Source organism: Trachinotus anak, unplaced genomic scaffold (assembly GCF_046630095.1).
Source record: "Trachinotus anak isolate AG129_WGS33_773 ecotype Australia unplaced genomic scaffold, CSIRO_AGI_Tana_v1 ptg000021l, whole genome shotgun sequence".
Classification (NCBI taxonomy): domain Eukaryota; kingdom Metazoa; phylum Chordata; class Actinopteri; order Carangiformes; family Carangidae; genus Trachinotus; species Trachinotus anak.
Window position 1 is genome coordinate 23,149,410 of NW_027273872.1, and position 13,130 is coordinate 23,162,539.

Below are 13,130 nucleotides of genomic sequence, written 5' to 3' on the forward strand. Positions count from 1 at the left end.
CCATAGAGGAACCAAGCGGCAATACTGAAGTGCCAAAAACTGCAGTTCCTTGAATATCCACTTGAGACTGAATCCAAAAAGTGAATCAATCCTCATGGACTCCCATGTTAAAATGTCCAACATTACAGTGGAGATAAACATGGTTACAGCTGGTCCAAAAAACAGTTTCCTTCTCTATAGCTAATTTCCCCTTTGCTCATTTTTGGATTAGCCAGGAGTTAGGTGGAATCAGGCACTGCCAAGATGGCGATGGAGGAGCAGCTCACTCTGAGCTTCAAAACTTCTCTTCAGAAACCTGTGGGTGACGTCATGGAGGCTGCATCCATCTTTATTTACAGCCTAAAATCAGAACGTCAACATGTTGGCGGGCGTCGCTGCTGTGTGATCCTGTCATACGATGGTCTCTAGTTACCAGCAGCATGGCTGTAGTTATGGAAATGTCAGTCTGTCAGTAGGTCCACCACTTTGGTCCTGATTAAAATATCTCAATAACTATTACATGATATGATTTTCTTCTGATACCACCATGAAGCTGGCACTTTAGTTTAGGTATTTATTGAAATGTCTTCACAGCTACTGGATGGATTACCATCAAATTCTGTACAAATATTTTTGCAGCCCACACGATGAATCCTAGTGATTTTTCTGATCCCTGACTTCTCCTCTTGTGCCACCATGAGCTTGACATTTCAGTTTAAGAGTTCACAGTTTTGGTGTTTAGGGAAATGTCCTGAGAGCTGTTAGATGGATTACTGAGTAATACAGGGTAAACATCAACATCTTTTGTGAACTTTGGTAATTCCTTGACTTTTTATTGTGTGGCATCATCTGGTAAAAAAAAATTCAGTCTGTCCAGTAATTAGGTTTATGATTCTAACAGTTTGATTTTTCTCAGACTTAGTCTTGTTAATGTATTTTGAGGATTTTTTCAGAGTGGCCTCTGGTTGAGTGAACTGCTAAAGAGATGGGCTGCTCTGAGTGACTAATGCCTTACAGTTTATGTTCCCCCGTTATGTCCCTGTATCCAGACCTCCAGCGGACAAACAAGTGGTGTGGTACAAAATGTAACACAGTATTTTCTACTTAAAAGGTTCACTTTTAGTTTTACCTGCCTCTTTTCCTCTGTAATATCTATTACAATCATTCTAAAGACAGTGCTGACAAATGCTTCATTGCTGGTTTTAGTAATGGTGTTTACCATCTTAACAGCAGAATGCCTTTATCCACCAAAGGAATGTGATGGTTTTACCACTGGAAGCATAATTGCATCATTATGGGCTTATTACTGAGGTCATTTTGAGGACATTTGCAACATGAATAGGACAATGTGCTACTGCGTCTTCAACAGGCTTCTTTGCCTGGGCCCCCCCCCAGAGTCTAGGATCGCCACTGCACAGGGACCATCTATGACTGTCATCACAAGAAAAACGAGAGCATCAGTAATTTCAGAAAATACCCTAAAACAAATGTTTGCATTTCAGTGACAAAGGAGGAAATTGAGAGACAAATACACTACTGTGTAGTTACAAATGATGTATGTTGTCATTCACTTTGGAGAGCCTGCTGGACAATCTAGCTACACTGGAGTACAGTAATTGCCTGCTTTTCAGTATAAGTTTGTCCTTTACCACCTTGATACCTGTGGGAAATGGGGCATGTCAAATCAAACAGCCCACATTACATGAAAAAAACATTACCACAACCACATATTTTCATCCCTGAACAACAAAATACGTTGTTTGTCACTGTCTTCCTATATAAGCAAGCAAACAACCTATACAAGCATTTTCTGACTTCACTGCCCTATTGATGGGATGACATCATTTGTCTGTGGTTTCAAAGTAAAACACTTTCTACAACCTATCATCCACCTCAGCCTCCTCCTTACAAGGTTATAGCTACAACAATGTCACTCTACTTCAACATTTGCTTCTGGGAGAGAGCAATCATAACCACAGGGGGAAAACTCATCTAGAAAAACTTAATTCTTAGTTCAATTCTGTCAATTTATTGGAGAAAACAATTATTAAGAAGATTAAAGTTATGGAATTGCTTTGGAATAGTTGTTTGTAACAATATAATAATGTCTCTATGCTATAAGGCATTCAACTAAAAGACTGCAAAATAAAGAACAGGATCCTAAAATATAGTGATTTACAACTATCTTGGTATTTCTACCTCTATACCTGCCTGTACCTCCCTCTCCCTGTATGCTGTCAAACCAAAGCAGGGTGTACAGCATTTAAGAAAACCATTTTATCTCTAAAACTGAACTATGAACAGCTTTGCACGTTAGTTGTGAATTTTCACACAATTCTCGCAGTTTCGCTCATATTCAGATGTATTTTATCATCAAAACCAATGATCATCACAAGTGCACCTCTGATGGCAAACATTCAATAAATCTATCTTACAACTATTTCTCTAGCATCCACATGCTTGCTTTGAACCAGTCACAAGTTCACTAAAGACCGTGTTGAACTCATCTATGAAGAATATATATATTCTTTGATAACTTTCTAAAACAAAAATTGTCTGAAATAAGTATTTTTCAAAGATATTTTCCAAAGATATCTGAGAATTCGCTATTTTGTTATGGGAGGAAGAGCGGAAGCGTCTTTTAGGAGGCTATTTGTAAGTTTTCTCTGCTGCCGAATGTGGTTTCTTGCTGTGAACAGGTGGTGGTGGTCGCTTGAAAAGCCATTGTTGCATTTACAAGACAAGACGTGATAATATGCCCTCTGAGCAATACTACTTCTTCAGGGCAGATAAGAGTTGCTATTGTAAAGTGACAAGACGGTTGGGGCTAGCTGGTTAGCATGCTAACTTCAGTAGAAGAAAAGATGTGATAGAGACAAGAGTTAACGCTGGCATTGCTTTCCACCTCTGGAGACAGCTGTTGGTGAGTAAAGGAATGAAGTTCAATGCTGAACTCTTCTAGACTGTAAACTAAACTATGCTAAAACTGGTTATGCAGCAAAAGCAAAACTTACAAAGAGCTCCTCTAAAACTTACCATAGTTTTAAAGATAAATCTGAATTAAAGTTTAACTTTGACAAGTCTCTCGGGCCTTTTGAGATTACACTCAAGAAACTCTTCATTTTTGAAAAAGAAAACAGTTAAAGTATCGTCTTGGAGTTTGAGCAAAGAGATTTGATTTGCCCGAACATTCCAGCATTCGGTTATGTGCATCACTGCCGGCTGAAGAAAACTCCTGGCACCTCGATGCCATGACCTTTTTAGAGATACAACTGTGCCCTGAGCCCAGTTGCCATGAATTGGTTTGGGGATGCAATGAATGCTAAAACTGGCATCATGCATCTTTTAAATGTTACAGTGAATAATCCCTGAGCTCCAGTTTTTAGATAAATGAATTCTCCCTTTCAAACACCACAAAACAACAGTGGAATATTCTGCCCTCGGTGTTATTTGTCTCTTTCCCCTCTGACTCCCGTCATCTCTCTGCCTCGCTTTCTATTTAAGTTGCAAATACATGTTAATAGGAAGAGAGAGAGAGAGAGAGAGAGAGAGAGAGAGAGAGAGAGGGAGTGTAGTAACCTCATCGAGTCCCTCTGTCTTTGGAGAACAGAGCCAATTTCACAATGAATTAGGAGGTGAGTCTCTAACTAGGCCACAGGCCCTTAACACATGCACAAACACACACACACACACACACGCACTACAGTGTGTCGAATTGTGAAAGAGAGAGGGATAGATGGAACAGGAGAAAGGAAGAGCAAAAGTACAGGAGACATGAAGAGAAGAATAATGCAACACTGAAAGAAAGAAAAGAAAGGGGTGGAGGGAAAATGAAAGAGTGAGAGGAAGACAAGGAGGGAAAGAAGGAAAGAGGGAGAGAAGACAAGAGACAGAGGGAGGAACAAGGAAAATAATAGCGGGAGACAGTAACAGATGTAGACAGAGCGGGTTGGAAGAGAAAGACAAAGAATCTTTTAATGCGTCCTGTGTCCTAGAGAGAGAGAGAGAGAGAGAGAGAGAGAGTGTGTGTGTTTGTGTGTTTGTGTGTGTGTGTGTGTGTGTGTGCGTGTGTGTGTGTGTGTGTGTATGGGAGGAGGAAGCTGTCATGCAGGGGGAGTAATGTTGCATTAGGCTTAACATTATTCCAATGAGGTTGCAAACATTTTGCATCGCCTCTCCTTCATTGTCTCTCTGCCTGTCTCTTTGTGAGTCTCTCTGTGTGTCTGTCTGTCTCCCTCTCCCTGTCTGTCTCTCACACACAGACACATACACACACAAATACACACACATCCTCAGCAGTGTTACATTTAGCCTGAATGCTGTGTACTTTGCTAACACACATTTTACTTTGAAATGCCTCTGAAATATGGATGAGACTTTTTTGAAAAATGGCAACGGATGGAAAGAGAGTGAGGACAAGACAGAGAGAGAGAGAGAGAGAGAGAGAGACAGAGAGAGGGAGGGAGACCTGGTTGAAACAAATATGCAGAAGCAAAAGAATAGACGATGATGTCACCTACAGCAAATCTGGAAAATGAATTCTAACTGGATTAGCTCAGAAAGTTAGCGTAGCACAGGAAGCACAGAACTGTCTGCTAAGCTGCAAAGCACAATGTAAAGGTGTGTCCATGACTTTTATAAAGGGCATCCCAGGTCAATGAAAACACATACGTGGAGCTGAACAGAATTCATAGCATGGAACAGCATGAATTAAAGTATTGCGTGAGTTAAGGCACGCTGGAAGTGTGCTGAAAAAGCTAGTGTGAAGCTCGTAACGCCTGCACCTGGTCTGTACTGTTGGTACATTGGCTGCTTGTGTCATATAAACAGAAGATGCACAAAAGGTTTGTTGTTATTCCAATTTAGCAATCACTCTCAATGCACCTTTATAACCACTGTCAGTAATGCGAGCATCCGTATGTTTCCATCCACCTGTTATTAAGTGCATTTTTAAATTAGGATTAAAAGTTTTACATTTAACCTTTCAAACACAGTCAAAAGCTCTGCCTGCCCTCAAAGGTGTTTAGAAATATCCTGCTAATTTGACTATGGCTGTGTCCAAAAGTCTGTCTGGAGTGGCATGTCAGTCTCTCAGCTGTGGTGCCGCCAATAAAAACATGAAGCCTCTTTATGGCCAATATTTATTTTAAATCAACAGCGTATGAAGAAATTCCCTCAAGGCGTTATGGAGATATTGCGTTCACAAGCCCAAAACCTTGTTTTGTGAGGTCACCATGACCTTGACCTTTGACCTCCGAGCATCAAAGTGTAATCACAAAATCCTTGAGTCCAAGTGGATATTTTGGTCAAATTTGAGGAACCTCCCTCAAGGCGTTTCTGAGATATTGTGTCTCCAAGAATGGGACGAATCTGTATGGACAACCCATAAACACAATGCCTCCGGCTCTGGCTGTCGCCAGCGTGGACGCATAACAACATGGCTAACTTCGCTGAACGGTCATGGATAAAAGAAACAACCAAGTACTACTTTTACATGAGAATCTAACACTGCCTGTGTCATATTCACACAGGAGAGCAGTGGTGGGTGTTTTCTTGACCCTTTCACCCACCCCAACCCCCTCTCCCTAATGCAGATTTTGTGATGTCACCTAACAACAAAACGTGACCATGGGTCACAATAAGCTGCTGCACAGATGACCTATGGGCTTGTTTTTTACAGGACAGTCTCAGCTATGGGCACACTCTGATTTCCATTATACAGACATGAGCACACACTCAGTGTCAGATACATCACAATACACCCGCTCCCCTGTTTGTATGTACAGGCTTGTGAGTTTGCACACACACACAGAGTTGTGGTGCAGGAGATAGCAGATTGCTCCTGAAGGCAGCTCAGGGCTGGTGGAGCTCTTCACTGTGGGACATGATGGATATAAAAACAAGATTAGAGAGTTCAGTCTGTCTGCCTCTCACTCTCCCTCTGTCTGCACAAACTCCCTTTGATAAAAACTATCATTTGATCATTTCACTGAACAACATTTATTCCTTGGATAATGGTGAAAATCAGGGTGGAGATGTAGAAAACACTCCCGGCTTAATGGAGGGTTTTATTTTTACTTGTCTCAATTTTTCCATTTAAATTAACAATGTTTGCACTTTGACTTTACTTAATCTTTTCCATTATTTGAAAAAATATTTTTTACATTACATAAATATGTTATATTCATTTATATTATGTAGCTACAGTAGCACAGTGAAGAAGCATTATTAAATTAAAATAATTTCAAATAAAATTATCCAGCAAACATCTTCAGAATCCACATGAATGTTTCATAAACTAGCTTGAATATTACATCTCTCTTTTTCTACATCTCTACATCTACATCTCTCTTTTTCTTTAATCAGTATATTTATCTATCCATTTACATCTATGTTATTTATATTTCATCATGATTTCTCCCTGTTGCTGAACTGTGAAATTTGAGAAATAAAAACAACATATCACACCAGAAGTTTTGCTGTTTTGTCTGATTTGTTCTGATATTTACTCAGTTTGTATCTTGTTTCATTATTTTGAAGTTGCTCCTTGTTCATTCTATGTAACCTGACTTATGAATACAAGAAAATAATTCAAAGGTTAAAGGTCAGCTAAAATAACCAGCTCAAACATCATGTTTTGACTTAAGTGTGATACTTGGGTTATGTAATTTTTATCTAGGAAATGTAAGCTTACAAAAGCCAGGTTCTTGTTTCCTTCCTCATTTCTTCCTTTTTCTACCTTTACCTCTTTTACTCATCTGTCTCAATCTTTCCAGTTTCCTGTGTCTGTCTTTCTATTTCCTGATGCTCTTCCTCTCTGTTTCTCTCTCCCGTCACCGACCCTGAGTTACCACTGCACTGACCCAATCAGATGTGTTCTACCCGCCGGACTGTGTGTGCTCTTCATCTGTTTATGTTTGCCTAAGTATTTGCGTGTCTCACCCGCCTCCTCCCCCAGGCTACAGCTGTAATACTATATGACTGCTCTCTGTGATCACTAGACAGATCACACAGCATTACTAACATCTGCATGTTGATGAACACACACAAACACACACACAGAGGAAGAACCACTCAGGGACAAAACAGCAGCAGGCAGGAACACAGCATCGTAGAACAGTTAATTACAATAACAGCAGTCGTTAGAGGTTCATTTAAGACCAGCTGAATAAGGTGGGTAAGGTCTCATAAAACTACCACTGTGAGCCTCTCCTCATGAAATATTCTGCTGTGATTTGTTTATGAAAACACTTGCAATTACACCCGTCTGAAACACAGTCGTGGCTTGGGTCTGCTGAAATGAATGGGCTGAAAGCAACACATTAACTGCAATGATTTTTGCCAGCGGTGGGGTTCAATGAATTGGACTGCCACTTTGGTGCAGACACTTTGGACAGATTGGCAACAAATCCAATACAGACATTTATGGTTCCCACACAATAGGTGGGCCTCCATTCACCTGTTTTAGTGCTTTAATGCTCTAATGTTTTCAGTTTGAGAATAAAAAAATTAAAAAAAAACTTGGAAAGACCAGAAAAATCTTGAAATATCAAACAAATTTTATAACACTTGGCTGAGATGGAAATGACATATATGAATCCTGTGAATGAAATGTTCAATCAGATTTAGTTAACATCCTTTAATTAATACATAAAACAAACCATACAGTATTTGAATCATGTCTACAGTATTGCTTTTCACTCTTTGAGGTTTGACTGCTGTTCTTTTGATTGCATTGTGTTGCTGCACATTTCCTTTTCCACGCCTTTTCTTCACCATGCAACTCTACATTGGTTTTATTGAGGAAAAAAAATGTTCATTGGCTGAGTTACTGCTGATGCTTGTTGTGCATTTTCTGTGACCTGGCTGTAAGTAATTCTTTACTGAGCAAATGGTAAAGCTAAATCTATATCATATCACTCTACTGGGACGCCTTTTCTACCACTTATTAAACTACTCTCCTTCTTTGCACAACCCTTTTCTACCATTTTTCTACCATTTCTGTTCTATTTTATTTCAAATTTGTTCCTTGTAGAATTGGACTCAAGGCCATGGAAGAATTTGTATTTCAAACCTGTTTTTTTTTGGCACATTAATTCCAATGTTAAGTATCAAGGTAGCGAGCAGAAACTGTTAAATTAAAGTAAGCTCAAATGTTACACAACAGGTCTAGAGTCTAGACCCAAGGATGTCCCAAGGCTTCAAAGTGAGCAGCATTGTAAAGACAAGAGATTACCCAGTCTAACAAAGTGTACACTTCCCTCAGGTGCAGCAGTTAATTAAAAGCTGGCTGTTTAAAAAGTAACAGTAACAGTAAGAGGCTTTGGATGAAGAACATCCAGAGTGTAACATTTAGGACACATCCTCCTTACTGCAGGTTTTTCCTCGATGTCAGTTAACTTTGGGTCTATTTCCAGTACTTCTTTTCAGATAAGTGTGTTTTGCTGGAATCAACATCATAGCCAACAGCTGATCTGCAGGCTCTGTCTGTGTCTTTGCTTTAATCTCCATTTAATGTTGAAAGCACAGCGATAAAGCCCTCTGCCAAGAGACACAGACCTAACTACAGGATCAAGGACAGAGATGTTTAGCCAATGCCTGGCACACACTGACAGATATCTTGGGGGCTGGTTTCACCGTTTATTCATGGTTGGAAGCGTGCTGCTGGAGATACCGAGACGAAATCAAAGAAATCCCTGATTCCACCATGTGAGAGAGATGGATCCTTTACAACAGCAAACGTTGCTACTAAAAATGCTGAAGTGAATCTTTTGCTTTTAGTCAGCAGTCAAAGATGCACAGATACACACACACATATTTGTGCATGTTCACAGTTACACAAATCTTGTTGTGGGTCATGAGGATCGGATCTGGAACGGCCTTAAGCTCTCTGTTTGTAGAATGGAGAGAAACGAGGTTGACAGGAGGAGTCACAGATCTGAATGTGGGCAAAAACAGAGCAGAGAGAGTAATAAGATTCAAACTGATATCCTGGCTTCCTGAACAGGATGAAATAAATTGACCTCACAGCATTTTGTCGGCGTAGCATCTACACACACAATATTTTGTGATTGTGGCCCCGTTCAGACCTGGTATTACCTCAGCTGATCGGGTGAACACGTGTACATGATAAGTACCGGTGTGAACGCACCCAAGATGCATTGAGGAGGCATCTGCTGTTCCACATGTGGCCACGTTCTTTTAGCAGCAGGAACACAAATGTGTCCTAGGTCACAGTGAAGGACCTGGTCTGTCCTGGTTTGTCCCAACACAGTTTCATAATGAACTGAAAATATTTTACTATTTCAAATGGATGAAACCTTACTTCATTGCAGAGCAATGACTCGTTCACTCTCTCTCTCTCTCTCACACACAAACATATTGACGATGGACCCGTCTGTCAGACAGGTTAAAACAACAATGCATTATTGTTTATTTGCATATACGTAGAAGAAGCAAGATCCGATCTCAATTGGTTATTATGGTCTGCCCCTGAAAGGACGATCTGATGAGACTTTAGGTTTGGATTTTTGTTGATTTCTTGTTTTCCTTTGTATTTGTTCCCCTTGTGTGTCTCATGGTCCTTCTGTCTTTGTCCAGTTTCCCTCCGTTGTCATTGTCTGCCCCGCCCGTGTTTCACCCGTGTCCTATCATCCCTGCCTCCTTTGTGTATTTAAGTCTTTTTCTCTTAGGAAGGTTCCTAACTGAGTGAAATGAAATATCTAAGCAGCAGCAATGATAAGAGCTGGTTGAATTCTCTAAGTGATAAAGAAAGGAGCTTCAAGGCTTCCTATATTATCCCCTTTAGAATAGGAAACACTGGACCTTTCTTTACAAAAGGAAAGCAGAAAAAGCCGTCTGACAATTCCTTACTGCAGTAACATTTAAAATGACGAACGATTGTAGTTTTACAATTACAGAACAACGTAAATGTAGAAACAACAGAGCACCTGTTTTACGTTTGTGAAATGGTCCAAAATTTATGGAAATCCCCTGTGTGACTGGCTGAGCACCCAATTCCAGAAACACGAAATTCTTCTCCTTCAAATCCTGGAATCATCGTGAAGAACAAGTATATCATCTTTAGCATCATCATAATACATCACTGTCATTTCAAAACCTGCTCAGTGCACCAAAAAATCTTTTTCTTTACTTTAAAAAGTCAAAATTCTATTCAGTCTACTTACGTCTGAATATTATTTCCTCTGGTCCCGAGTCAGTTACTAATTTTAATTGAATTATTATTTTAATAGCTCAACTCGCTGTGCTTTTATGTTGTCTTATTTCAAAATGAACTCTCCTTCATATTTTTCCTTGACCTCACGTTCAGGCGAGGTCGAGGAAAAGTGATTCAGGAAGGAAATTAGTTTTGACTTTGCGACTGCAGCCTCAGTCTTTCCCTCAGTCATTGTCAGTTCATCTGTATTTGCTCCTGCTATGTTCCACAGTGTCTCCTCAAGCTCCTGTGTTTGTTCCTGAGTTTTTTTGCCTCTGATTTTGGGCTTTGGATTCTTTACACCCCTGATTTGGATTCAGTTTCACCTCCCAGTAAGACTTTTGTGTTTTTAAATCTGTAAAATGCACCAGCTCTGCTTTGGACTTGTTTCTGCATTTGGGTCCAGAAATCCTAAATACCTGAGAGAGGTCACTGTAGACACATGTGGAGACACATTTTAATACCAGGTGTGAAGTGATGCATGTAGAGCTGTCCAACTGTGATCAGATCACCGAAGCGATGTTTGAACGGGGCCTTTAAGCCATAGTTTATAGTCAGAACAATCAAACTGATGTATATGGTCTCATTATAATGGTCAGACTTTTTGCCCCATGAGAAAACGACTGAGAATCACAATTAGCAAACCTCACAATTCACCGGTAAATTCAGACTGATGCCATGCTACATCTCTGTGAACAGATTTACATATCTCCCTGGGATTAAAACAGCACAACACAAATAAAAATTCAAATCCTCCGAGGAAGAGGATGACAGCAGCAATGAATCTCACTGTCCCTTTACATCTAATTTACCAGCTTTCATTGCCAGGGTGTGATCTTTTGACCGTGGTGTTATTAAGTTTGAAGTTCCGCACTTCTTTTTCATATACAGTATATCAACAGTATTGTGCTTGAAAAGGTCAATGTAAAAAAAAACAAAAAACAATAAAGATGCATTTTATTAAAAGTAAAAATTCATCCTTTATTATGTTTCACCAAACAGAAGGCAACAGTGAACCACCCCAGCACATATATTATTTTATCTTTACTGGATGTCCTTAATATGATTCATTGGGATTCTGGACAACAGACCAAAAAGCTGAAATTAATTAATTAATTAATTTCATTTCATTTTAATGTTTAACATTTTTTAACATTGTATGTTCGAACACTCTTTCTACCCTTTGAGCTGTTTCTCTCTTTAATCCAACACAGTAAAGATCCGCAGGAGAAAAATAATCCTATCTGATCACAGGGTTAAGTTGTGCTTTAGGTCCAACCCGAGAGATGTCCCAGTGAGACAGCTCAACAGAGGAACTATTTCCTTTACAGTAGAAACACAATAAATGCATAGTGAGAACATGTAGTGTATATGAACTGCTGAGATATCCTCTTTCCACTCTTATCTCCCTCCACATGAGCACTTGTTGAAGGGAAGCCAGAAAATGTGGGACTGAATAATTCCCTGACAAATGAAGCGATTGCTGCTCATATCAACTCAACTGAACAAGACGTAGAGACGAACAAGAGGTAGCTGCACATGTGAACTACGGCAGCAAGATGAAAAGGGTCCTGACTTTGGTTCTGGGATTCAAAGTGGAAGAAATATGGAGCAGTAAAAGGAAACTGTTGAAGCCGTATCCACTCTCAGTCTGTGCTGCTTATCATGGCTCATCATATTATGTTAGACTAGAAGATCACTCAGTTTGTTTGCATGTGTGGATGTGAGCACAAGTGCCAAACAGTGTGCAAAGGCAGGCTGCATGTGTGTGTGTGTGAGTGTGTGTGTGTGTGTGTGTGATAGAAAATAAGCACAGTATGTTGTCATTGTGCAGAGACAACAACATGTATACTGCACATGGCACAACAAGAAGAACACAAGCAGGAATGAGCACACAATCAAAGGAACTGCAGCTCCTCCCCAAGCACACACACACACAAACACACAAACACACACGCACACACGCACACACGCACACATACACACACGTGAAATACAAAAGTGCAGATGGAAGTCAGCTTAAACTTGTGACAGCAAAGTGCAGATGTTCCTGCCAAGTCAACGTTAAGTCAAAAGTCACTGGAGCTTGAAACAATCTATGTTTAATGTGGGAATAAGACAAATAGACCAAATACAAACACATAGAATGGTGCCAGGAATGTAAACGCATTCAATTATTTGAGGGTGTTTTGTATTTGTGCATTCAAGGAAACTTTAAAAGTGCTGTAGTAACGATGAATGATGTATCACTGAGTCTAGGGATCTGTCAAAATGATGGATGGAGTCACTCAGAGAGCCGCTGTACATTAAAAGCAGGCAGAGAACATATTTCTGCCATGGGTTAAGCCCACTGTGTTTCTGTGATGGCAGCCAGTTTACACATACTCATTCTGAGTGGGTTTATGCACATAAATCCCATCAAGCCTAGAATCAGAAAGATCTGATTGATGCCTAACTTCCTGACCAGTCCTGACTGACCCTATTCATTCATTCATTCATTTGTTTATTCATCTATTCATCAAACCATCTATCCATCCAGCAAGCAGACAAATCTGGATTGAGGGCAGAAATAGACAAGTTGCCATTCCGTGTGGTGACATTGTAATGTACATAAAGAGGAATCTATTGACAAATCTATTGAATGTTCAGGATCTCCTGTAGAAACTGTTACATGTTAGAAATATAGTCACTAAATGCCCTTTAAATATTTGATATATGAGCTTTTAAAATTTTCTAACCAGATCTGGTGCACTTCAAACAGACCAGACCAGTGTCTGTGCTGTGCTGCTATCAGCTGCTCCAGCAACTATCTTCAACAATGGAAAAACCAACAGTGAAAATCCATAAACTTCTACTCCATTAAATCAGTTTGACTTCAGCTCATCACCACTGAATCCTCACATACATTTGCTTTGTGAGCAGCCTGCAGATATAC

The 13,130-nt window shown here is 39.9% G+C and overlaps 1 protein-coding gene across 3 annotated transcripts in view; it reads right to left on the reverse strand.

Annotated features, from left to right (window-relative positions):
• Positions 1-13,130, reverse strand: part of il1rapl2 (interleukin 1 receptor accessory protein-like 2) — a 412,851-nt gene that overhangs the window by 112,101 nt on the left and 287,620 nt on the right. The window lies entirely within an intron of this gene.